Source organism: Topomyia yanbarensis, chromosome 2, assembly GCF_030247195.1.
Source record: "Topomyia yanbarensis strain Yona2022 chromosome 2, ASM3024719v1, whole genome shotgun sequence".
Classification (NCBI taxonomy): domain Eukaryota; kingdom Metazoa; phylum Arthropoda; class Insecta; order Diptera; family Culicidae; genus Topomyia; species Topomyia yanbarensis.
This window is the reverse complement of record NC_080671.1, coordinates 424,853,912-424,880,149: the sequence shown is the minus strand read 5'-3', so window position 1 is coordinate 424,880,149 and position 26,238 is coordinate 424,853,912. Positions and strand designations below refer to the sequence as shown.

At 39.9% G+C, this 26,238-nt stretch overlaps 1 protein-coding gene across 4 annotated transcripts in view; it reads left to right on the top strand.

Moving 5' to 3' along the window:
• LOC131685288 (tyrosine-protein phosphatase corkscrew) overlaps positions 1–26,238 on the top strand; it is a 317,023-nt gene that overhangs the window by 59,941 nt on the left and 230,844 nt on the right. The gene's annotated exons all lie outside the window — the stretch shown is intronic.

The following is a 26,238-nucleotide window of genomic DNA, read 5'->3' as shown; positions in this document are numbered from 1 at the left end:
TGAAAATCTCGTCATAAATCTGTCGACGTTTCAACAACAACAACAACAACAAAAAATCATCGTCAAACAATAATAATCTGATACAAGCTCCGGTCGAAGTCCCTTCTGCCGACACCTCAACGCTATTCTCTCGCATGTATGCATTTTGCTTCCCGCAACGTTGCACACTGGGCGGTTTTGCATTTTACTACGGGCAGTGTCGGATCAATTCGTTCCAGTTCAAAATTTTTAATGTTAAATTTTTTCAAGGTTTTCAAACTTTTTTTATTTGTTTCGTTTATATTAAGAATATTTTTAGTCATTTTAGTTGTTCATTTTCTGCAGTGATCGTTTAATCGAATTGAAAGTGAAAAATGTTCCGAAAAGTCATGCATATGTTTTTTTTTACTTGTATACTTTCTTGTCATACAGGTAGTATGACTGGTGCTTTTTCTTAGGAACTTTATATATCAGAATCAGCAGAAATAGCAGACTTTTTTCCCACACCCAAAATTCAACTGATAAATTTCTAGCACACTTCGACAAGATTCTATTATCTTTTGATAATAGATCAAGCAGTTGCACATTTCAGTAATAAATCTCTATTACTACAAAAGTAATAACGGTTTGTTACAGAAATGTGGAATTACGTGATCTATTGGTTAACACATTGAGAAAGGAAAAACAACCATTTGAATTGAAAATAGTTTAAGGTTCAATGAATATGTTGTCTGTGATCGAGGGATCGGTTTTAGAATAGCTCAGTCTCACAAACTGATCTGTATGCCATGTGATCAAGACAACTGAGAGGGACTATGGTAGTGGAAGAAGCACTGTAAATCCAGAATGGTATTGAACCAATTCATGTTGTACACAGCATGCACTAGCATTTTAATCGAAGGTTCCATTTATTTTGAACATAAAAATGAAACCTTTTGAACTACATACATAAAAAGTACGAAGCATTGCGTCAATTAGAATGCGCTGGCCAAAACTCACGCAAGGAAATGAAAAAGATTTCAAATTTGGTAAAAAAAAATCTTTGTCTGGCAAGCGATCCGCGGATGTAGTAAAACGCATTCAGCTCTTCTTCTACGGCTGAACCGTTTAAGGCTGGTCGAGAACCAACAATGTTATTTTTGTATTAAAGGAGGTCAACATTTTAGAACTTCGCCTTATCGAAAAATTTGGAGCGGAATGGGAACCAAACTTTCGTATATTCACTCTACATTTGTTGAACTCTATCTCACATGACTGGCGTTGAAAAAGAAATGGCATCTTATATTAATATATTCGAGTAATTTTGATATTACACTTTGAATGCTATTCGAAACAGCTTAATCTATTCATGCCTATTAGAGTGACAGGAAAAAAATTACCCCTATCGGCCCACCCCTGAGTCGATTCCCAGTCCCACCAGGAGTACTTGCACCAAATTTGAAGCAAATCGGACAAGTCTAATTACCGGACCAACGTGCCTGAAGTTTGTATGGGAATTTTCAACAATTTACATGGAGAAAACCCACCAGCTCGCATTTTCCCCGCTAGGTGGCACTGTATGCATCGTATTATCACGGTAAGTGAAAATAAGAAAGATAATTTAATTGTCTACAACTTTGTCGAAGACTGCTAGTCAATCCGGCTTTGTTAAAAAAAATTATTAAACTTTTAACGAAGTGATGTCTGAGTCAGTTTTGCATGGGGCCTAACAGTGCATACTTGTGTATCAGTACTCGATTCACACGAACTAAACATTTTTGCGAAATAATCGTTAGGTTTAGCTCAATGGTATATTTACAAGAATTATAGTAAATAATACGAGTCATGCTTTGGTTAGAAAATTTTAGTTCCTCCTGTTACCGCATAGAGGGCGCCAACACTAACTTTTCAACGGAGAGAGATAGAAATTCGGTGTCTTCTACAAAGTTATAGAGCAGGCATTTTTCAGTATTTCATCCGAACATCTTGATACTCTATCTCTCTTCTATGAAAAGTTAGTGGTGGCGCCCTCTATGTGGTCACAGGTTAAAACTAAAATTTTCTTACCAAAACATAGCTCAGATTATTTACTACAATTCTTGTAAACATACTATTCAGCTAAATCTAACCATTATTTCACAAAAAAGTATAGTTCGCGGGACTCGAGTACTGATACACAACCATGCACTGCTAAGTCCCATGCAAAACTGACTCAGACATCACTTCGTTAAAAGTTTAATAACTTCTTTTAACAAAGCCGAATTTACTAGCAGTCTTCGACAAAGTTGTACACAATTAAATTATCTTTCTTATTTTCACTTACAGTGATAATACGATGCATACAGTGTCACCTAGTGGCGAAAATACGAACTAGTGAATTTTCTCCATGTAAATTGTTGAAAAATCCTATGCAAACTTCAGGCACGTTGGTCCGGTAGTAAGACTTGTCCGATTTGCTTCAAATTTGGTGCAAGTACCCCTGGTGGGACTAGAAATCGACTCAGGGGTGGGCCGATTGAGTTTTCAAAAATTCATCATTTTTTCTGGGCAGTCTAATGCCTATGTTGTTTGTGGACAACAATGTTTTTAAGCAGCAATAACTTTCAGTTTAGGCAGGAATTGCTCCCAAAAACAAGTAAGGCTAATAAATATGACTATTACCTTTCAGCTCTAAAACTGAAGTTAATTAGCAATTAGCCTGATTGGATTTCGAAGGAGCAGTGCTGCCACGTTGACGACGAAAACTGAAATTTTTATATATCTTTGTTATTTTGCATCATTATTGAAAACTGATAAAACCTATCAATTTAGACTGTCTTCAACTACATTTTACAGGTAATTGGACTATTGTGAAGATTCAAGGAAAATTGTATTAAGCATTGGAAGGTAAAACTTGCACAGCTTCCAGCACTGCAATGGATGTACCTACCTTTATGAGCAAAGGTTTTTTGTGTTTCTTGACCCTAACATTTTCAAGAAAAAATAGTTCTGGACCCCCGTATGCACAAGAAACCTTCTTAGCACATCAATAGATTTTTTTTCATTTTTTTCTAAAAAAAAGCGTAAAGTGGCAGAAATTTTGTCGCAAAAATTTGCTGCTAATCATACATATTTTACTGTTTTCCAATGTGAAAAAATCGAATGGAACCTTTGCGACCTTTGTCAGAATAAGAGAAGTTGAGGTTCTAGGGCGATTCGAGTTTCATATTACATTTTATCATTTTCTTGTGTATATATCTCTATTACTCTTCAATCAAATTCTGTTAAGCGTACTTCATTGAACGTGAAAAATTAAACGAATCAAAAAAGAAGTAGACTTGCCATCGACAAAATTCAGATACCTTAGAATTTTTGACATTTAATCTCTATTCCACATTTTATTATTCAAATAACACCAATTCCATTTAACAATAAATTATTATTTATTTTACTATTTCTAGTATAAAATATCTTCAGGTATCACATGATAGATGTTCCATTTCAGGAAAAGTACGTTGGTATTAGGGCATTTGATGAAAAAATTGTGGTTTCTAGACTAAATGTCAAAAAAACTTATGTATTTTACCTATAATGAATCTAACAATGTTTTGTTCCTGAGAGTTTTCATGTTTAACAAGGTAAATTTAATGAAAATTGATTCAATAATAAACGATAATAATAAAGCACGAGAAAATAATAAAAGTTGATATGACAAAATGCCCTAGAATCCCAACTTCTCGTATTCTGACAAAGGCCGTAGATTCCGTTCGATTTCCGAGATTTTAGTCAATTAGAAGAACTGCGAAATTTGTATATTGGGCAACATAGAGCAGAATAGTTATTAGGAATAGGAGATTTTTGAGCAAATTGTCCCAAAGCTCCAATTTCCCCTATTTTTCGAGGAGCGAAAATATTTCCATTGAAATTCTAAGAATGTTTCTTTAAAAAAAGGTAGAAGCTGTAATTTTACGAGTGCTACTTCAAAAGTTATAGCATTTAATACGTTTTTCCTCAATTTTTTCCAGAGTGCCCATGTCAAAAACTTCAAGCGAAGTTGACGGGGGTCTAAAATTGTCTAAATGATGTGCAATTTTGCATCTGAGCTTACTTTGGCATTTGTCACACTATGAAAAGGAGGCATTTGTGATTTCAAAAATGAGTGTTTTTTGCAATGCTCTAACAAACACATATGTTCGCGCGGTCATAAATCGGCCACGTCCGAAAGTATCTACCCTCGGCCCTAGTAGCATACTCCATGTCTTCAGTTGAGCCAATTGCAAAATGACGCTCATATCAACTGTTAAACGCGTTCCATGGCGACATGACCGACAACCCTAGTAATATGGAGAAACTCTTCTAGCATTCATCACATCAACGTACAAACGCTTAAGATCTTCGCGATCATCCACGCACACCAAAGCCCGCGGTCTTGCAAACACGAAAACGTCCTGATGATAAAGTGAATGTTTTAGCACCAATGAACTTACAAATGCGGTCTCAAGCGGGAACGTACAAACGCTCATGTTTGCGCGATAATGCATCGTTCACGTCCGGAAATCTCTACTTTCGGTCTTAGCAGCCCAGGTCCAGGACTTCAGACAAAAAAAAATGAGACGCTCATATTCACGAGACTAGACGGTCCATGACGACAGCACCGGGAACTCTAGTGATATGGGGAAACTTAATCTTGTCCAGCACCTGAACCATACAATATTAAGTATCAGCTTCACGGTCAGCGCGCGATTATACAAGAATACCCGCGAATATGCGAATAGCCACATGATTATAAAATCGAATTTATGCACGCTACACGTTACATACACGCGACAAACATGTTAACATACAAACACCCGAGCCCTTCGCGATCTTCCACGCACACCAACACTCGCGATCTCGCAAACAACATAACACGCCGGTGACTAAGTGAACGTTGTAGCTTTTATAAATTAACAAACGCGGTCTCAAGTAGGAATCTAAAAACGCTCGTGTTTGCGCAATCATGAATCGATTACGTCCGGAAGTTCCTCCTCTCACCCCTAGCAGCCTAGATTCATGCCTTCAGTTGGACCAATAAAAAATGACGCCCCTATTTACTAGACAACACATGGCGACATGACCGGAAATTCTAGTGATATGTAAGAAACTCACTCTCTCCTAGCATGTGAACCGTGTACCGAAAATTAAGTAATTCACTGTCCGCGTGCGATCATCTAAGAACACACGCGTATATGCGAATGTACACACAGTTATAAAAGCGAATTTGTGCGCGCGAAGTTACACACACGCTAGCGCACGCGACATACAAAGGCACACGCGATCAAACACGTTAACACACAAACGCTCGAGCCCTTCGCTATGATACACGCAATCGCGAAGTCCCCACACCCGCACATATCTGATCCGTACAATGAAAATCGCTTACAGAAAAGTGGCCATCTGCAATTGGCCTTAAGCAGTGTTCTAGTGAGTGATATTTCCTGTCTCGTCTGTAATTGTAGTGAGTGATTCTGATGATAAGCTCTACAGATCCAGTAGGAAAATTCTCGAAAAAAAAAGAATTAAAAAAAATGAAATTTGAGTTCGTCTGTCTATAAAAAGCATTTAGAGTCATATTAGTATAATTCACCCATTCATCAAGGACCACTAGAGTGGCTCGCAGCTATATGGAAAAACTTGAAAGAAACTAGTGGGCAAAGCATCTTTTAAGTTTCTTTTGTGGTCTCAAATGCTTGTGCAAAACTTAGGAGCGATTGGTTAGTAGTATTCAAACATCTAATACTTCGCATGCGTCCTAAACCAGCGCTGAATATGTACCCTTTATCTTATGCTAAAAATATAAAAGAGGGGCTGGCGTGTACACTACCCCCTTCTTTTTATTTACAGATTACGTCAACTTTATGTCTCTGCGATGAATATATTCTCATTTATTTAAGTTCATTATATCAGTGTCTGTGCTGCACTGGCAGTTTTGGAAGAAATAATGAATTTCTACAATAGTTTTGAACCATAAGTTTTAAAAGCTCATGGCTAATTACTGTTTTCGACAAAGTCGGTAACTAAGGTTTGAATTATAGCTTTATAAAGCTGTTTGTTGATTTTGAATGAAATAGCGACCTTCTTAACGGTAAATGCAAAATAAATGATTTTTCCATTTTGAATCCCATATAAACTAGGAATGCAATGCGCAAACACGAGGAACAAGCAATCGGTCCATCGCTCTAGTACCTGAGAATCTTGATTCGAATACTATCACACTCATCCACGTGTTTTAGGTTGTTTTGCAAAGTGGAACGTTTTTTCTAGGCCAAATTGTTGAACGTTAGCATTGTAGCATGTCTGACATGGTGAAACTGGATAAAGGCGACTTTCTTAAGCCTAAGCCGTATTGAAGATAATAGCAATCGGAGCACCACGTTTTGCTTTGCTCTTTAAATAGTGCACACAAGATAAAATCAACGTTTGCTTGCCGCTGGCTCGGCAGAAACAGAAACTGGATTGATTAGAATTATTTTGAGTGGGTTTGATGAGCCAAATTTCTGATCGTTCGATACAAATGCCTTATTCTAAATGCTCTCCTGGTTGTATCTTACGCTCGACTTTTAAGTATGAGAGAATTTGTTTTATATATTATTTTCTATTTGATTTAATATTGTTTTGTTTGAATTACATTTCTAATTTAGTATATTGGGTGTTCAGCCACAAGTGGTGACTTTTCATCCCTATTGTTTACATGATTCAGTTAATTATTATTAAGTTATAATATGCAGTTCGCAGTACTTTTTTCAGTAGGATGTTTTAAACCTACTTGTCTTCTGAATAAGGAGCTAAACAAATCTTATAAACTAACTTGTAAACTTGAAGATTGCAACGATTTTTGTCGGAAGTTGCTTATAATACTGTTCGTCATAATTTCTAATGTTTCTATGTTTGCTAGTCTGTGCAACTCATTTGTGCTAAACCAGGGAGGACGCTTCAAAATCATTTTCAGAATTTTATTCTGAATCCTTTGAAGCGTTTTCTTACTAGTAGCACAAAAACTTGCCCAGATTTGTTCTTTAGGCAGAGCCTAGAATTCCTATTTATAAGAGGGTATAAATATTTTATATATTTGTTGCATTTTGTTTGGATTCCTTCAATGTGATCCTTAAAAGTGAGTTTTTTATCGTAAATCAAACCCAAGTATTTAACTTGATCTGACCACGTTAAATTCAAACCATTAAATTTAATAATATGGCTATTATTTTTTGGTTTAAGAGAAGAAGCTCTTGGCTTATGCGGAAACACAATCAATTGTGTTTTTGCCGCATTAGTGGAAATTTTCCATTTTTCCAGGTAATCATTGAAAATATTTAAGCTTCGTTGCAGTCGACTGCAGATAATACGAAGACTCCTCCCAGCGGCTGAGATGCTAGTGTCATCACAGAAAAGTGACTTTTTACAGCCTGTAGGTAGATTTGGAAGATCAGAGCTAAAAATATATAGTATTGGTGCGACGCTTGATCCTTGAGGGACGCCTGCTTTAACGGGTAGCTTATTAGATTTACAATTCTGATTAGAAACCTGTAGGGTACGGTTAGTAAGATAATTTTTAATTATCTTTATTATGTAAATTGGAAAATTCAAATCCCACATTTTGGCAATTAAACCTTTGTGCCAAACACTGTCGAAAGCTTTTTCGATGTCTAGAAGAGCAACTCCAGTGGAATAACCCTCTGAGATATTTGCCTTTATCATGTTAGTTACTCTCACAAGTTGATGAGTAGTTGAATGTCCAATACGAAATCCAAACTGCTCAGGAAGAAAATAGAATTCTCATTGAAATGTGACATCATTCTAGTTAGGATGATTTTTTCAAATAATTTACTAATAGAAGAGAGTAAACTAATTGGTCTATAGCTAGCTGCTTCTGCTGGGTTTTTATCTGGCTTCAAAATAGGAATAACCTTGGCATTTTTCCATCTTTCAGGGAAGTATGCTAATTCAAAACATTTGTTGAATATTTTGACCAAGTATCTCATGGTGATTTCGGGAAGGTTTTTAAGAAGAATGTTGAAAATTCCATCATAACCTGGAGCTTTCATATTTTTTTAACTTTTTCATGATGGATTTGATCTCATCATAGTTTGTTTCTAGAGACAATACTTGATTTGAAACGTTTTCATATTTTTGTAAGACTTCGGTCCAATAGGACTCACAACGTTGAGATTAAAATTATGGACGCTTTCAAACTGCTGAGCAAGTTTTTGAGCTTTTTCTTCGTTTGTAAGAAGTATGTGGTCACCTTCCTTCAAGGCTGGAATTGGTTTCTGAGGTTTCTTAAGAACCTTAGAAAGTTTCCAAAAAGGTTTAGAATTTGGCTTGATTTGTTCAACCTCTTTCGCGAAATTTTCATTTCTTAAGAGTGCGAATCTATGCTTAATTTCTTTTTGTAGATCCTGATAGATACATTTCATAGCAGGATCACGAGAACGAATTCCTCAAGCGAATCAGAAGTTGAAGATCGTCGTCAATAATAGGAGTATTAAATTTTTCTGTGTTGTTGGTACTGATAAATTTCTAGCATCATCTGTAGTTAAATTTTGTAATGCCGTATCAATGTCAGCTTTATTTTGTAAATCAAGGTCATGATTAAAATTATTCTCAATATAAGTTTTGTACCTTTCCCAATTCGCTTTGTGATAATTGCACACTGAGCTAATGGGATTGGAAACAGCTTCTTGAGAAAGTGAAAAATTTACTGGAAGGTGATCAGAATCAAAGTCAGCATGTGTAATCAATTCGCTACAAATGTGACTTTGATCTGTTAAAACCACATCAATTGTTGATGGTTTCCTTACAGACGAATAGCACGTAAGACCATTCGCGAACAAAATTGAATAATAACCAGCAGAGCAATCATTAAAAAGTAGTTTACCGTTGGGATTGCTTTGAGCATTATTCCAGGTATTTGGCGTTAAAATCACCGATTATAAAGAATTTCGACCGATTTCTTGTAAGTTTTTAATTTACTCGCCAGTGCAATGAAAAGGCAAATAGGCTGCAGCAATAAAAATTATACCAAGATCAGTTTCAACTTCGATACCCAAACTCTCGATCACCTTGGTGTCAAGAGACGGCGTAACGGAATTTTTGATCCTGCAATTAACCGCTATTGCGATTCCTCCGCCGAATCCAACAATTCGATCAAATCGATGAATAACAAAATTAGAGTTACTCTTCAATTTAATATTTGGTTTTAAAAAAATTTCGATCACAACGGCTATATACACTCAAGAAGTTGAAAAATTCGTCTTCGCGCGTTTTTAATGAACGAGAATTCCAATTTAATAAATTTAAATGATTATTTAAAGTCATTGTTAAACTTTAATTTCATTACAATTTTGTTAGCAAATTCCCACCCCGCTTGAAAAGTTTCAAACATGGAGGTAGAATTTAGCATAGCAATCATCATAGGTAACATAGAGTCCTGCATGTATTTTAATTTTTCTTCCGTTGCGCTACCTAGATCCATTGGGCTAAAGGAAGCGTTGGGTGCAAACGAGTTTGTAGGCGTGGTAACGGTAGCCGTTATTTTGGTCTTGATACCTGCCACTGAAGCATAAGATGACACACCATTGTAGGGTGGTGTCTAGAACGAGAATTTATAACTTTTTCTCGAACATGACAACCCCAGAAATTCGATTTATGATTTTCGCTACAATTAGCGCATTTGAAACTTTTTGTGTTTTTTTCACCGGACAAGTATCTTTAGTGTGCGATTTATCACCACAGATCATACATTTGGAATCCAAATGACAATTTTTTGAGTCGTGCCCAAAGCCTTGGCATCTACGACACTGGGTAAGATTTTGAATTCTGCCCCCATGTCGTCTATAATGTTCCCATATTACGTAAGATTACTCGCACGTGGAACATAAAACGTGCTTTTTCAAATACTTTCAAATTATTAACCTCATTACGGTTAAAATGAATTAAATAAAGCTCCTGGATAATTCCAGAGCGTACTGGCGTGTTATCGCCGCTAACTTATGAAGGAGAAAAGTCAAGTAAATTTTTCAATTCGTTGGATATTTCATCCAAACTTTGACCTTGATGTAGCCCTTTCAAGACAGCTTTGAATGGTCTAGCTGTCTTGAAATCATATGAATAAAATTAATATGACTTCTCCGTAAGATACTGGAGTAGTCGTTTGTGTCCAATCAATTCCTCCGCTGTAACTCGACATTCTCCTCTTCGGCCAATCTGAAAAGAGACTTTCACGTCCGGAAGGAACGTCGAATGCTCAGTTCGAAAGGCTTTGAAGTCGGAGATCATCACTGTTATAGGCGGAGGTGATTGAGTTTTCTTCTCATTGGCATTATGCGCAATGCGAGAAAATTTAGAAATTTCATCAGCTTCACATTCGGATAAAACATCGAATGAGTTGCTGCAGTCAATTGAATTTTCGGATGGAGAAGATACACTTTTCCGTTTAGCTTTAATTTTTGGCACACGGCCTTTCTGGGAGGACCCAGGCATGTTGGAAGAATTAAATATTTCTTTAGGCTGAATTGTTCTTGGAAAATATTTTAGTCTTGAAAAAGACTGATTGAGTAGAAAAAGTAGTTAGTCTTGAAAAAGACTAATTGTCGAAAAAATATAGGTAGTCTTGAGAAAGACTGATCGAGCGAAAATATAGGTAGCCTTGAGAAACACTGTGGCTGTTGAAAAACTCTAGGCAAACCAGGAGCTATCAAGATTTGTGACCGGTTCGAACGAAGGTTCAAGCCGGTATGAGTGTGTGAGAATTATTTTACAGTTTCTCGGCGGTTTTATTTTTTATATTTAACTAACTAAAAACTCCTTCAAAATAATCAACAAAAAATTGGTTTCAAATATTATTTTTGAAAACTTTTGGGTACGTCTTTAAAAAATCTTCGTAAATGCTCTCTATCCCAATATTAGAGTTTATAATCTCGTCTCTTTTTCGGGTTAGAAAAATTGGGAATCGAGCCCATATGAGCTGTGATCGACTTACCAACTACACTGCTTCCAAAAGTATTCAAACATATTTTAAACAAGAAAATGGACCCTGGAGTATCAATTAACACATTTGGATGATTTGACATTTCTGCTTCTCTGACTGAAATTGCGCTTTAATGATAATCTTTATCGCAGTAATGATTTATTGAAAATATTGCACTTTGACTAATTGAGTCATTCGAATTATGTCCATAAGCATAAAAAAGCTCAACTAAACCGTTAAAGAAATTATTGATGCTTTATTTCTCACCATGGAAAAAAGTCTGGGTAATAACTAATGTGAAAATTGGGTAAAACCACTTTTGCGTAAAACCTATAATGATATTAGTAATGAAATTTGCGTTTGATTTCGTCCCATCAGAATTCGTCACTAGCTACACCGGATTAAGTTGGTGTCGGGTTCTGATGCGACGAAGTCGAAACGCAAACTCCATAATTAATTCAGTTACAGGTTTTGTGACTTTCACGTGCAAAAGTGGTTTTACCCCATTTTCCCCTATGGAGAAAAATATCTGCTCACTTAAATTTTTCTCCATAAGAAAAATATATAGTTTATATTGCGCTAGCTTCATAATTCGAACCAAGTTTCGATTTCAGTGGTTTTTACGTACTTTTTTGTGGGACATCACGCTTGAATAGGTGTTTACTTTGGAATGCAAATTGTGTCGTTTTTGGAGCTAGCTTAGTCCAGCTTCAAGTCAGCTTCGGATTCTGATGAGACGAAGCCGAAACGCAAATTCCATAACTATTTTAAATTGTTGATGACACTCTTCAACTAAAGTCACAGCAGTTTGAGGCTTCTTCCTACAGTATTTGTACTTTGTAATTCTTTCCAATGATTGCTATCACCAGTTTCAGAAAGTAGATAAAAAATCCTATGGTACTCTTCTTTAGACAGATTTAAACCACTTTAATAAAAAATTGAATAGGCAACAATATTACACGTGATTATATAATTCATTGTAATATAAATTCCTTTTTCATGGATAGCGCGTGAGATTCAACTACACCCGGTGTTGACAATACCCGTGGCATAATTAAATCCTAGTGCCATGATAATGAGCTCTGCAATTATGGTGCAATAAAATGTTGCATGCTCAATAAAACCAGATTACACAATCAAGTTTAAAGCCGCCCGACAGCTGAATTTAGCGAGCAATTCATAAGTATATACTGCGAAAGTGACGAAACAATAATTTATGCATATCCGTGTGTTCGATCCACAGATGAAACGTAAAAACGGTTATTTGCAAACTGGGTCTTTCGAAATAGTTTGCACGAAACCTGATTTTCTGGATATTCACAATGAATTTCCTGAAACCTCATTTATTATACTACTGTTTTATACTTCGGCAGCTCCATCCTCTTTCGATGTTCTTTCACGTAGGGTAATGGGCCTATTTTGGTCCGAATAGGGAGGGTGTCTCAGTATTCCGTTAATTACTCGGTGTCTATAATCGACAGAATCGGTTTCGTTTCTATGATACAATATAACGAAAATGAATTAGTTATGAAGATGTGTTTCGAGTTCCTCTCATCAGAATCCGACACTAACTTAATGACAGGATTAAGCTAGCGCTGGATTGATGCTAACTCCAAAAACGAAAACACTATTTGTTGTTCTGAGCAAACCCCTAGTCGTGCATGATGTCCCGCAAGAAGAGGAGTTCTGTTTGAACTGATGAGAATTATTGGAACCGAAACTCGGTTTGGCTTAGTACGAAAATGGCTTGAAAATGGTAAAATACTAGCGTTTAGGGGCCGTACACAAATGACGTAGCTTTTTTCTGGCGATTTTCGACCCCTCCCTCCCCCCTCGTAGCATTTGGTCACAAAATTCTAACCTCCCCCTTGTAATTGACGTAGCATATCTCTAACCCCCCCCCCCTCCCCCCGCAACGTGACCGGGAGATGAAAAAATTACATATGTTTTTCAATTCTTTTAAATATATGTCCTTACAAAATGTTTGACGACTTTTATCAACATTTTCATTATAACAGCAAATTACCCACAAAAGAAGCCCATTTCATGACAAATATAGTGTGGATAGTTTTGTTTAGAATTTTACATGTCATAAAGCATGAAGAAAAGTTCACAAAGCTGCAGCTGCCAACGATTTTAGGAAGCATAAGCTCAACTAAATTACTAAATTTTCTTTGATTGAATCCGAAAGAAAATTTAATTCAGCTACCAAAATAAGTCTACTAGTTAGAAATATTAGCTAACTAATGTGAAAATTTAAATCCGCATGAAAAATCTATCCTTTTCTTTGCGAGCCTGCCATTCCGCGAACAGTAAAATTTACAAAATGAAAAACCGCGTGAAAATCAACTTAGGAATGGAGGAACATTAAATTGTTTTCTCTAATTAATGGGTTTTGATGCCCGCCAAAAAAATTAAACTTAATGCTACGTCGCACAACTTCTGACCCTACCCTCCCCCTCGTCACACTTCGTCACAAATTTGGTGTACCCCCCCTACCCCCTAAAATGCTACGTCATTTATGCATGACCCCTTAGGTGCAAAGAAAACTCATCAATATGTCTATTATTTCAGCCAACTAGATACACAGAGTTCGCCTCTGTTATCGAATGGTTGGAGGGCTAATAGTAACAGTGCGTAAATGGGCACATTACTCTATAACACAGTCAATCGATTTCCTAAATAGTGTTCCATTTTCCTCTTTCGGGCACCATTCGTGTTGCAGCCTGCAGGCACCGTGCAACATTGTATGATCGCCTGCAGCAAAAAATGATCCTTCGTCAACGCACGGCGAAACGGAAAAAAAATGCAAACCGTCATCGCCAAAGGCCACAGCATCAGTTGATCCAAAACAAAACCACATATACATATATGTATTCACTCGCTAGCGACCTAACCGACAGGCGGATGGACCGGGCAACGGACGAGTGAAATGAGATGAGAAAAAACAGCTCACCGGAGAAAGAGCACACATTTCGATGCAGACATTGCATTTACCAAGAAGAAGAAGAAGAAGCAGGTCCATCGAATTCGAAGCAATTATTCTTATCGAACGGTAAATGGTTCTGTTTTTGGTCCGGTGAAACGTGGTGTTTGTTATTCAGCTGGTTTATTTGGGATGGTTCGATACTTTAGCTTGGCGATGTTAATTTCTTTGTTTTTTACATTTTTTTTTTCAATTTGTTTATTTGATAAGGCACGTATGCGTTAGCTTAAAGGTGCCATTTTTTCATTATTTTACATTTTGAATTTCTTAAAACTAGGGGGTTACACATTTCAATATTATTTTGTTTTATATAATGAAACTAAAAAAAAACTTTACAGCTAACTTATACATATAAAAGAGGGTATAATATAATATTCGTAAGATTTGGGGGACGGGTCATTTTGTGTGTTCTTTGTATTGTAATTCACTTTATGATTTTTAGAAGGGAGTTTGTAGGAGAAATTAATTATTAACTAAGCGGAACATTTTACAAGCTTATTAACTAGAAATAACTAGAGAGAGTGGTTCAAGATTAAGGGGAACTAATTAGGGCTATTTTAAAGTAGTGGTACTGTTGTGCATTTCTTAACAAGATTAAATATTGATCAACTAAAACTAGAAGATAGGGGGGCACATAAGTTTTGGGAAGATATTCAAGGGGAGAAGGGGGTGAAGTCATACATCTGTGTATCAGAGACATGGGAGGGAGGGTGGACAAGGGTGAACGGGGGGGGGGGGGGGGGGTAGGGATATAAACTTTCAGTTTCCGGCATCAGGAATCAACGGCCAGGATTACAGATTCGAACGGATGTATCAAGTATTGGGTCGCCGGGCGGTTTTCCTCGAGCCGGCAGGGGTTCCTCCAGACGATTTCGTAGTACGGCTCAGATACGGATCGGAAACACACCGCGCTGCGCGTGTGATGTTGTACTGTAGATCTCGTGTTGTTGGTTTGACAGATGTTTTGTCTCGTCTTGGAGTCGTATCAAACCATCGTTGGGGTACGGTAGTCGGAAGAGGGCACTTCTGGGAATGATAAGAGAAAAGATAGGGGCATTTAAATTTGGATATTGATGGTTTTGAGGAACGTGTATATGAGGGACATGTAGAGAATATCGCGGCTTGCTAGTACATCTCGAACCGGGACATTGGGTGATCTTCCTCGGGCCCGAAGGGAATCGAATAGTTGAGATCTGGCAGAACAGTACTCGGCGCATGCCCAGACAACATGTTCGATTTCGTGATAACCGTTGCCACAAGCGCAGATACCGCTATCCACGAGCCCAATACGCCGGAGATGTGCGTCCAGCGTGTAGTGATTGGACATGAGCCGAGACATCACGCGAATGAAATCCCGACCCACATCCATCCCTCTGAACCAAGGTTTCGTCGATACCTTAGGGATTATCGAATGTAGCCACCTTCCCAGTTCACCATTGCTCCATGAAGTCTGCCAACTTTCGAGGGTTCTCTGATGAGCAATACTGAAAAATTCGCTGAAGCTAATTGGTCTTTCATATATGTCACCTTGTAAAGCGCCCGCCTTAGCTAAAGAGTCCGCTTCTTCATTACCTGGAATGGAGCAATGCGAGGGAACCCAAACTAAGGTAATCTTGTACGATCTTACAGACAAAGCATGCAGGCGCTCCCAGATTTTCCCCAGAAAATATGGAATGTGCTTTCTAGGTTTCATTGAACGGAGAGCCTCGATTGAGCTGAGGCTATCCGAGACAATAAAGTAATGATCGGTGGGCAAAGTATCAATGATCCCAAGGGTATACTGAATAGCAGCAAGTTCTGCGACGTAAACTGAAGCAGGATCATTGAGTTTGAATGAGGCGGTGAGGTTTTGATTGAATATACCGAAGCCAGTGGAGCCGTCGAGGTTTGACCCGTCGGTGTAAAACATCTTGTTGCAGTCGACTTCTCGAAATTTACTATGAAAGATGCTTGGGATCACTTGCGGACGTATGTGATCCGGGATTCCACGAATCTCGTCTTTCATGGATGTGTCGAAGAATACAGTTGAATCAGAAGCATGAAAGAGATTGACACGGTTGGGATAGTATGAAGAAGGATTGATATTTTGTGCCATGTAATCGAAGTACAAGGACATAAATCGGGTTTGAGAATTGAGCTCGACAAGCCTTTCGAAATTTGCAATTACTAACGGGTTCAAGATATCGCATCGGATGAGCAATCGATATGAGAGTTCCCAATATCGATTTTTCAGCGGAAGGACGCCCGCCAGCACTTCTAAACTCATCGTATGTGTCGAGTGCATGCAACCCAAAGCAATACGCAAACAACAATATTGGATTCGCTCTAGTTTGATGAAATGTATGTTCGCAGCGGAGCGGAAACAGAAACTCCCGTACTCCATCACCGACAATATTGTTGTTTGGTACAGCCTGATCAGGTCTCCTGGGTGGGCACCCCACCATGTTCCGGTTATTGTACGGAGAAAATTGATCCTTTGTTGGCACTTCTGTTTCAGATACCTAATGTGACATCCCCAGGTACCTTTAGAGTCGAACCAGACCCCGAGATATTTGAAAGTTGAAACCTGAGCAATAGTTTGACCCATTAATTGAAGCTGTAGTTGCGCTGGTTCACGCTTCCTTGAAAATACGACTAGCTCAGTTTTCTCCGTGGAGAACTCGATACCTAGCTGGAGGGCCCAAGCAGACAAATTGTCCAAGGTATCTTGCAATGGTCCTTGCAGATCGACGGCTTTGGGACCTGTAATAGAGACCACACCGTCATCTGCAAGCTGCCTTAGCGTGCAGGAATTGACAAGACATTCGTCAATGTCATTCACGTAAAAGTTATAGAGAAGGGGGCTTAGACATGAGCCCTGGGGAAGACCCATGTAGCTAATTCGTGATGTCGATAAATCACCATGCGAAAAATGCATATGTTTTTCAGACAGCAAGTTTAGCAAAAAGTTGTTTAGAGTCGGTGAAAGACCATGCTGGTGCAGCTTCTCAGAAAGAATTTTGATAGAAACTGAGTCAAAAGCCCCCTTTATATCTAGGAAAACTGATGCCATCTGCTCTTTGTTAGCATAAGCCATTTGAATTTCTGTTGAGAGCAACGCAAGACAATCGTTCGTCCCTTTGCCTTTGCGGAAACCAAATTGTGTATCTGACAGTAAGCCATTTGCTTCAACCCAATCATCGAGGCGAAACAAGATCATTTTCTCGAACAACTTTCGGATACAGGACAGCATCGCAATCGGTCGATACGAGTTGTGGTCGGAGGCTGGTTTTCCTGGTTTTTGAATGGCGATGACCTTCACTTGCCTCCAGTCATGAGGGACAATATTACCCTCAAGAAACTTATTAAATAAATTCAACAAGCGTCTCTTGGCAGAGTCTGGCAGATTCTTTAACAAGTTAAATTTGATTCTGTCTGGCCCTGGGGCTTTATTGTTACATGATAAGAGAGCAAGTGAGAACTCCACCATCGAAAACGGTGTTTCGTTCGCGTTATTGTGAGGGGACGCGGCGCGGTAGATCTTCTGTGCCGGGGCGGAATCCGGACAAACCTTCTTGGCAAAATCGAATATCCAACGGTTTGAATATTCCACGCTCTCATTAGTACTGTTTCGGTTTCGTAAGCGCCGGGCCGTACTCCAAAGAGTGCTCATCGATGTTTCTCTCGTTAGTCCGTCGACGAACCGGCGCCAGTAGCTACGTTTTTTGGCTTTTATCAAACTCTTCATGCGCGTTTCCGCCATCGCGTACTGTCGGTAGCTAACTGGCAGCCCGTCGTCCCGGAAGGTCTTATACGCAGCGGCCTTCACCGCGTACACGTCTGAGCACTCTTTGTCCCACCATGGATTGGGAGGACGCCCGCGTGAATTCGCGTCTGGTACGCGTTTAGTCTGAGCTTGAATCGCGGTATCGAGAATCAAGCCAGCCAGGAACCCGTACTCTTCCTCCGGAGGAAGCTCTTGTGTCGATTCTACTTTTTCGGATATCGCGGACGCGTAGCTCTTCCAATCAATATTTCGTGTGAGGTCATACGAAACATTGATTGTATTCGGTGGCGCTGAACCGTTAGCAATATTAATTACGATTGGCAGATGGTCGCTGCCGTGGGGATCAGAGACTACCTTCCACATGCAATTCAACCGCAGCGATGTCGAGCAGAGGGACAGGTCTAAGGCGCTCGGACGCGCTGGAGGGGCAGGAATCCGTGTCATTTCACCCGTATTCAAAATAGTCATATTGAAGTTGTCGCAAAGCTCATGGAGTAGGGTAGATCGATTATCGTCATGAAGGCAACCCCATGCCGTGCCGTGGGAGTTGAAGTCACCTAAAACTAGCCTCGGTGCGGGGAGGAGTTCCGCAATATCGCAAAGCCGTCGGTGGCTAACTGAGGCTCTAGGGGGGATGTAGGTGGAAGCAATGCAAAGGTCTTTGCCTTTAATTCTGGTTTGGCAAGCGACAACTTCAATGCCTGGTGTCGAGGGGAGGTAGATCCGATTGAAAGAATAGCACTTTTTGATCCCCAAAAGTACTCCTCCGTAAGAGTCTTCTCGATCCAAGCGAATAATATTAAAATCGTGAAAGTGTAGGGTTATTTCTGAAGTGAGCCATGTCTCGCATAGGGCAAATGCATCGCATTTCAAATTATTTAGTAAGATTTTAAACGAATCGATTTTCGGGATAATGCTTCTGCAATTCCACTGTAGAACAGTGATTAAATTCTTGACCTCGTTCGATGAATTAGCCATCGAAGGATACAATCGCTGAAAGGAGGGGCCATTTCGCAGTGAACTGCATCAAGAATGTTTTTACTGCGGGGAGAAAGCTTATCAAGATACTTTTAAGGGGGTCAGAAATGTTTAACGCTGTAAGAATACGGTCCACAATGTCAGAGAAATTTATTAAGCCAGCACTGTTTTCTTTCTCTGGCTGAGATATGGGAACACATGGGGTTTTTGATGTTCCTGGAAGTGCTGGGAACTCCTTTTCTGAGCTCAGGTTACTGAGACCGGGAGCGACTTGCTTCGGTTTTGCACCAGTACTTCCTTGAGTAGTTATTTTAGGGGGACCATGAAGAGACACCTTCTGGCCTTTACGACGAAGCTTGGAAGAGGAAATGTTCTTCCTTTTTCTACTACTTCTAGGCACAGCAGAAGATGTTCCCTCCTGGGGTTCATCACAGTCGCCTTCGTCAGTAGACAAGTTGGTATAGATGTTCGTAGAGACAGGTGGCGTAGCTATCTTAAGCATTTCTGCAAAAGATCGCTTAGAGCGTCCCTGAAGGGAACGCTTAAGATTCTCCTCGCGCTGTTTGTACGCGGGACATGAAGGGAGATCATGTGGGTTTCCCCCACAGTAGAGACACTTTTCGACATCTCTACCACAGGAATCATCCGCATGATTCCCACCGCATTTCCCACAGCGGGCTTTATTGCTACAATGGGAGGCTGTGTGTCCCAATTGTTTGCAATTAGTACAGTTCATGACCCGCGGCACAAAGAGGCGAACAGGTAGACGAACCTTGTCAAAGAGGAGGTAATTGGGCAGGGCAGAGCCGGCGAAGGTCACCCGATAAGAGTCTGAGTTGACGTATATTTTCTTGCCGTCAGCTGCGACTGATGCTGAATGCAAACGTTTGCATTCCAGTATCTTCACTGGCTTAAGCATGGGGTCTTTGAAACAGCCAGTCCCATATTTTAGCAGGTCCTCGCAATTCAGACTCGAATCGGAAACGACCCCACTGACTTCAACCCTGCTAGCTGGAATATACACCCTGTACTCCCTCGTAAAGGGCTCGTAGCCAGCAATATCGTTTGCCTGAGTTGAACTGTTAACCACCACCCGAAGCTTATCAGGGCGAATTTTCGATATTTCTGTCACGGCCGAATACCGATCTGTCAGAACTCGAGAAATCTGCAACAGATTCAAACACTTTTTCTTTGGTCCGAAAGAAGATCACAAATGGCCCGGTGGCCGTGCTCGGATATACCTTGAGCCGGGGAGCCGATTTTATTTCGACGTCCATCTCACCTTGAGATGAACCGCCGTCAGGGGAAGTCATTTTTGCACGGGCCTATTGCCCAGTGCACGTTATTAAGACAACCAAGAAGGGAAACGAAAACTAATACTTAGCTTGTGTACGTAACGGTATCCAGACAGCTTACTAGAAGAACACTCTTTCACTTCACTGACCGGCTAACGGTATCAGAAACAGAAACACAAAAGAAGGGAAAAAATACTGAAACCTCAACTAGGCGTAGAGTGTGCAAATAACCTTGAACGCGGATTAACACTATTTGTCGCTATAGAGTGTACGGACCGATGACAAAAGAGTTCTATCTCGACTGAGTGCTCGATAACGAATCCGGTTTTTTACATTTAAAAAGTATTAACATTTGAGGATCACAATTTGAGATTATATCAAATGTAAAATTTTGTTTCATATTTAAACCACGAGGAACAATTTTGACACTAACCTAAATCTAGAAATAGATAAACACGAGAGATTAATTGAATTTTATTGAGATTATGATGGGGAATAATCTTTTAGAGACATTTTAAATAACTAGGAATACAGTTTGACAATTAAAACCGAAGGAAACACAATAAATTTGGCTTTTGTAGGAGGGTGACATTACCAACAACGGAGGGCAAAGAAGGCAGACGATGTCGACGGAGAAAGGAAGAACACAAGTCTTTAACTTTTTTGATAAATCGCCAAGCGAAAAATAGGTTTTTTTTAAAATCAGCAAAAGTCCATGCTGGCCAAGCTTCTCTGAAAAACGTTGATAGGAACTGATTCAAAGACGCTCTCAAACACAGGAGATCATATCAATCGGCCAATACGAGTTGTGCTCGATAGTTGTTTTTTTCTGGTTTTGGTATTGCAGGGATGTGTCCTGGATGCAGTCACATACTTCAACAGCTTTTTGCGTGTCAAACCCGGTTCGTTAACCACACCACCAATCTCCACTGCCAGGACGGGTACGTAGACGCGATAGCTCAGGATAAAATTCGCAACATGCAATCTTGTTTTCTTGGTCGAAGTAATTCACTAGGACACGTAATTTATTCGCCCGAACACGTGTTATCTGCGCTACGGACAGGTAGCTAGTAGTCAGTTCCCGAGAAAATTCCAGTAAATTCGCCCATTTTTTCGGTCCGAAAGTACACCGCATACGGCGCTGATGAATTTTATTTTTAACTCTTTTCAATCGAGGGAACATAGAATCATGCTTGTTCGGGATTGATTTGACGTAAGAAAAATGAATTTTAGTAAAAATGAAGGTACTTACATAGAAAAAAATCTCGCATGTACCCGCGGACATTTTTTTTTGGAATTCCCATCATAATTTGCCCCACACTGAGTTGGTCAACTTTATTGGTGTTGGAAGGGATCTTGTCTTTGGCCACCTCCTGCAGGATGTATACGACATACCACTTCATGATCTGTTTTCCGTAATAGCAGTATGCCCAATCTGGACAAAATTGTTCAATCGGCCGATACGAGTTGTGATCGAAGGCTGGTTTTCCTAGTGTTGGGAAGGCGCTGACCTCCAATTATCTTCAGAAATAATGTTTCTCTTAAGTAAATTGCTGAATAAATTCAATAGATGCCTTTTCCAGAGTTCCACGGATTTTTCAATATGTTTAATTTGCTTTGGTCTGGCCCCGGGGGAGTTATTGTTACATGACAAGAGAATAAGTTCGAACTTTACCATCAAAAATAGTTTCCAGTATCGTAAGTAAACGGTAGGTTGTATGCACCGGGACAGAGCCCGAGCATATCTTTATGGCGAAAGCAAATGTCTAGGTATTGAATTTTCCACGCTTAAGCACTGTTTTAATCTTACATTACTCCAGTACTACTTGCAAAAAGAGGACCGCAATTTCGATGTCCCTGAATGAGCTACCCCCCTAATTGGAACTCAAATTTCCTAGGCCAGGAGATGATTGCTTAAAATTTAAGCCATTTTTAGGCATTAGATAAATTAAGCGCACCCACAAACGAGGACACATTGTGACTCTTACGAAGCAGTCTAGACGAGGAAAGATTTCTCCTCTTCTTGGACGCTCCAAGATTAACAAAAGATATTCACTCTTTTGGATTATCAACTTGATACCAAAAACGAGTCAAGAAAGCATGGAGAGCGCTGGGTAAAAAACGGTTACAAATTAGCCTTAGCATTACCGTATAAAAGCGCTTCAAGGGCCCCTTTAAGGGAGCGCTTAAGTTTACCTTCGCACTGTTTGTTCACACGGCATTCACGGAGCAAACAGACAAACAAGTAATCAAACCTTGTCCAGGAGGATTTTATTAGAAGGTCACACAATACTAGTCTGATAGAAAATAAGTTGTAGTCTTGTTCTTATTTGCATGCCATGCAAAATCTTCACCTATTGAAGTGATATGTTTTTGAAGCAGCCAGCCCCGTCCTTGAATTGCTCCTCGTACTTCAGACTCGAGTCGGTGACCACACCATCAATCTCCACTATCAGGGTGGATACATCGATGCGATATTCCAGCGTAAATCGCTCGGAGCAAATAATCCAGTTTGTCTGGTTGAGTTTATTCACTATTACCTGTATCTTATTTGCTCGAACACGTATTATCTGGGTTACGGCCAGATAGTGGGCCCCGAGAAAGTTAACAATAAGTTTGAAAGGTATTTTCAATCAAGGGATAGTAAAGGTGTTTTCAATCAAGGGATCCTAAAATCAAATCAACAGATCCAACGAATCAACAGCAAACTGACACAAATTTTGCGGCTCCAGCCGCTCATTCATTATACGTAGTCAAGTTTCATCGACATCTTACTCCATTTCACCGTCCAATTGGTCGGTGTTAAGTCAGACCGGACTAAGTGACAAAATATTCATTTCGAGAAAAATGAGTTCAAAATTTGCATCGCATCCTTTACATTATGATTGGAAATTAATTTTTGCTATAGTTCTTGTTTATTGTTACATATTTCAAATCTGGCAAAAGTCCCTCTCGCAGGTTGATGGGATTGACGGTATTGTAAACATCATCAAGCCACAATATATTCAATAGAGTTATGTAAATATAAGGACCTTCGCTCTTTTTAGTTTTTATTTGCACCAAGTTCTACTACTAGAGGTTAATTAGTTCTCATGTTAATAATCCACCAAACATTATGACTACTGAGGATTTGATTTATATAAGAAGCCCGCTTCAAGATGTTGATTACAATACGCCTCGATAGTGGTGTGTCGAGGAGGCCGGGAGGGCTGATATGAGCCTTTTGTCTGTTCTATACCTTTCCTCTATTCACCAGCTCATAACCAACAATCAACCAGTAACAAATAGATAATTGAGAAAGGATGTGCTATGTGTGGTGATTGGCTATTCAAGTATTAGTAGTGTTTGAAGTACTAATGTATGTCTCATGTGATGATCATAACTTCAGCTGTATCTTGTACCTATCTAATCTATTACGTCTCTCATATATTGTCTTTTATTTCTTCTTTTCGAGTCCTATACTGCCATTCTACACCCGCCTTCAGCTGAATCAACAACGATGGTGATAGTGAACGTCTTAACACTCACACATTCTCAAACGCGGTCTCAGCGGGAACCTACAAAAATGCCATCGTGCACGCGATTACGAATCGGTCACGTCCGAAAGTCTATCCTTGATCCTAGAAGCCTAGGTCCATGCCTTCAGCTGGACCAATTAAGACCGGGAACCCTATCGATATAAACGATCCCACTCTCTGCCAGAATTCAAACCGCGCACTGAAAATTTAATATCAGACTCACGGTTCGCGCAACCATTCAAGAACACACGTTACAAAATCACGTCAGCGCACAAACGTTAGAGCCCCTCGCGATTTTCCAAGCAGCCTACGAACTCGCAAACATGATTACACCCCGGTGATAAGGTGAAAATCTCAGCACTCATAAACTTACCAACACGATCTCAAGTGTCAACCTACAAACTCCCGCGCTCGCGCCATCATGAATCGGGATCGTCCGGAAGTATCTATCCTCGGTACAAACAATCTAGGTCCTTGTTAATTATTAAAAAAATAATAAAATTGAAAAATAACTACCATATCCACTAGACAAAACGTTCCATGGCGACATGACCGGAAACTCTAGTGATATGGGGTAACTCTCTCCCTGTCAGAATGTGATCCGTACACCGAAAACTAAAGATCAGAATGACGGTCCGTGAATATATAAATCGCCGCAGGGTTTCAAAATCCAATTTATACACGCGAAGTCACATACACGCGAGCACACGGGACAAACACGTCAACATACGAACGCTTAAGCCCTTCGCGATCATCTACGCACACCTATGCCCGCGATCGCGTAAACTTGATAACACTGCGGCAATTGTGTGAACGTTTTAGTACTTACGAAGTTACAAACGCGATCTCAAACGCAAACCCGCAAATGCGCGATCATGAATCGGTCACGTCTGGAAATCTTTAACCTTTATTCTAGCAATTTAGGTCCATACATTCAGTTGGACCAATCAAAAAAAAAATAAAGCTCATATCCACTAGACCACGCGTTCTACGACGACATGATTGGGATCTCTAATGATATGGAAGAGCCCACTTCCTTCTGGAATCTGAACCGTACACAAAAAATTAAGTATCAGATTCACGGTCCGCGCGCGATCATTCTAGAACACACGCGAATATGCGAAAGGCACACGGTTATGAAATAGAATTTATGCACGCGAAGTTACACGTTAGCACACGCGACATACAAACGCACACGCGATCGAGCACATTAACGTACAAATATTCGAGCCCTTCGCGATGATACACGCGATTCCGAGTCCCTACGCCCGCACATGCCTGAACCGTACAAAGAATATCACATTCAGAATCACGGCCCGCTACAATTGGCCTATTGCAGTGTTTTATTGGGCGACATTGCCTGTCTCGTCTGCAAATTGTAGTATGTGATTCTGACGGGGAGCCCTTCCGAGAACCTAGCTCTACAGCTCCAGTAGGACAACTCTCGAAAAAAAAAAAAATATTTCAAATCTGGCAAAAGTCGAATGTAGCTGACTAAATTCTTTATCCAGTGCTATGATTATGTCATTTTTTGATGTTTTGCGACTTAGTTTGGTCTGACTTAACACCGACCAATTCGTCCCTATTTTTTAATAAACCGCATTGTACTCTTCAATCACTTTGATTACATCTGAAATTATACCGCTATTAAAATCTCGGTGCAACATATTCTGGCAATATCACCCTCGGTTCCGTCGGCGGCGAAACGGCAAACATCTCTAGATCCGAATCATGCAACCGTTGTTTGTGATCCAGCATGTTTTATATTTTTCTCACCGAACTCAATCTTGAAATTCTAGGTAAGCGATTCTCGCACGCGTCTGCCGGAATTTTTCATTTTTCGCAGTAACTCCCATTTTGACATTAAAAAGATCTCACTCCACTATCTGAGGTTAGGTGTCATCAGCTTTCTCAGATAGAGCCGCCAATAGGAAGCACCTAAGTGGCTTAATCAAATGCGAGGGGTTATAAATAGAGGTGTCGTGTGTCTCTTCGAATCATTCGTTGCTCGCATGCCAAACGAGCAACACCATGACTATAACGTTAGAACGGCACAATAAGGGGTAGATGCTATGGAACTTCGGCAGAGGCGACATTAGACCGCACACAGCCAAACTGCGTACGAACCTTTCAGATGCCAGTACCACTTGTAACTGCCTCGCCGCTGCCTGAAAAGTCCATCGTGTGCTCTTCACCACGCTGTCCCACCCAAAACGTAGTATACACGAACGAGTTACCAGGTTCGAGTCGCGTACACACAATCTGCAATGTGGGAGGGCAGAGTGGGTCTGGATTGAGTTCAACATTGCAGGGTGCAACAATTGTATTAAGTGTGTGTGCTATTTATGAACCTGTCTCGAGTTATTTTTATACTTGCGTGTGTGTTGTGTTGGAATCCTCATGTCGAAATGTTTTCGACGATTTGTTGGTACGTAGAGTAATGAGTATTGTCACACACGTTGCATAATTTGGATACACGTGATGCGTTTTTTTCACTAACAACATCACTGACAACATGTTTCTGTACGTATTTCTAAAGGACGAGCAGACTGAACTATTCTACTGAAAGGCGGGTGTTAGTTGGAAATTTTTGATTGAATCCCTCTGGTATAGAGACCCGCTTCCTCCATCGTTTTTTTACCATTTATTTCTCAGTGTCATTCCAACTGAGCACGAGACCTGTCAATGGCCATCGTTTGAGAAGGATTCGAGGAGATTTTTTTTCTTGGATTGAGTGTTTTTGACAGGTCTCG